The following is a 2,320-nucleotide window of genomic DNA, read 5'->3' on the forward strand; positions in this document are numbered from 1 at the left end:
TTTATCTGCTTTCCCTCCTTCCCAGTGGCCTCTTTGACTGAATGTGGCGATGAAAGGTTTGTGGAGGAGTGGATTTGTCACACATGAAATATGCAAATGAAGAAGTTTTGTCATGTGGAAAGCTGCCAGGTTTCCCCCCCCACTCCCCCCCTCAGAATCGACTGGCTGACAGCAGAGATGTAGTAACATGTCTTTGCCTGCTCATTAGATCTGATAAGCCTCACAGAACAGTTCAGATTGTTTTGCAGTAGACATTTCAGGTTGGTTTGCAGCCATTTTGTAAAAAAAAAAAAAAAAAACGTACTTGGTCCTTGGAGTTTTCTTTCTTCCGTTCTTGTATTACGATGATATCCAAAGTACAATTAAATTTTTTTTTAAGGGAAAAAGTGATCCAAAGCAAACGGGCCCCTGAACGCTGAGTCTTAAAGCCCTCATGGAGTAATTTTGGCAGGCCAACTACACCTTGGATGGTTTGTGACGCTAGTTGCTCTCCATTTCCAGACTGATGGATCATGTTTCTCATCTGTCGTTGAATTTCTTTTAATCGGTGTGTGGCTCTTTCAGCCACCTTTGTGTTCTCAGACAGGTCTTACTAAAGGGATTTATTATTCTTGTGGTCAGACAGCAAACAGGGCTGGGTTTAGGCCCTGAGATCAGACTCAATGTGGTTTTAATCGCTTAACTCATGACAAGACTCCCGCCACCGAACATGAGACAATGTTATATACTCATAAAGGAGTTTATAAAAAAAAAAAATCAATTCCAACATATATACAATCTTTAATATTGTCTCTAATAAATTCAAGCAAATATGTTTTGGAGCCATAACTCAACTCAGGAAGCTATTATTTGAATATGGTTACTTTATATATTTGCAGTGCCAAAAACATGTTTTTAATATGCTTGATCAGTATTTTCTAAAATAGTGTAGAACATGTAATTTTTTTTTTCAGGATGTGATGCAGCTGACTTGAGTCACAGACCATATTATGAATATTTAAGCCCATTTTTAATGTCAAAATTCCACTTAAAACCCATTTTTGAGTTTTGTTTATAATATAATCTGTTGCTGTCCAAAGACAGTCTGACTTGTTATCCATGCCTTGTATTCTCTGTGCTGTGAACCAGATTTTGGTTGGTGTAATTACATTTTTACATGCTGGATTCCTTCTTTAGCTAGATTTAATCTTTAAAACAAGTGACATTTCTAGTAAAAGTGTGAAGTAAACGTACTGCTTAAGAAAAAGTGAAAAAAGTCCTCAGGTCTGAACATTATCTTTTTTTTCCCAACTTTTGAGCCAGTCTTGAAAAATATGAATGTTTTTGCCGATGGACATTTCTGCTTGTGGCTGTTATTTGATTTTATTGAAAGCACATTTCTAATTGCAAAAATTTTATTTTCTTGTTCCGTTAAATGTTTTGCTTTAAATGTAATTTTGAATCTGCCTTTCAGAGACGTGCTTGTCATGTTCACAAAGCATTCTTCTATTTTTATATGATTGCAGAATAATCTCAATTAGGGCTGGACGATATAGAAGAAAAACATATCAATAAAATAGAAATCACACTGATCGATACTGATAATTATGAACAAACTCAAAGCATATTTTTTTTAAGTGCAGCCCTGGCCATGTTATGCTGCTGCTTGATGAACCTATCTCAACCCTTTATTCCACCAACTTTTTACCAAAACTGCACATTTTTATAACAGAAAGAACACGTGCTCTCTGAACTCTTTGAAGGGGGCGGAGTTTGGCGAGCAGAGGGTCTGCGTTGTGATTGGTTGGGAGGATATAGTGACTGTTGTAATTACTTGATAGGCTAGAATGCAAAAGGAAGGAAAGCTGTTCTTCTATCGGACTTCCTATTGAGCCATTTTTTCCCTATCGCACCATATTTCCATCTATCGACTGATATATTATTTAATTATCGTCCAACCCTAATCTAAATATTAATAATGCATACGGATCAACATTACATTCTCTGTTTGTGAAACCGTAACTTGGTGTTGTTTGAGCATGTTTGTGCCAGCTTTGGTATGTTATGAATAGTATGAAATGTGCAATAAATAAAATAAAAATTTTTGTTGTACTGAAACAGTAAATTCCCTCTGGGATTATTAAAATATTTCTGATTGTGATGTGTGAGAATGCATAAATTCAGTAATTAATGAAGCTCTCAAGGTAAGTTAGTGCTGCAGGAAGTACTCATCATATAGAAAATAAGGTCACAACCACAGTAGGTTATTATGAACACGTTTTATCATTTATACCAAACGGCTGTGGTAAATGTGGTGAAAAACACAGACTTAGTATGTATG

This window comes from Fundulus heteroclitus, chromosome 20 (assembly GCF_011125445.2).
Source record: "Fundulus heteroclitus isolate FHET01 chromosome 20, MU-UCD_Fhet_4.1, whole genome shotgun sequence".
Lineage (NCBI taxonomy): Eukaryota > Metazoa > Chordata > Actinopteri > Cyprinodontiformes > Fundulidae > Fundulus > Fundulus heteroclitus.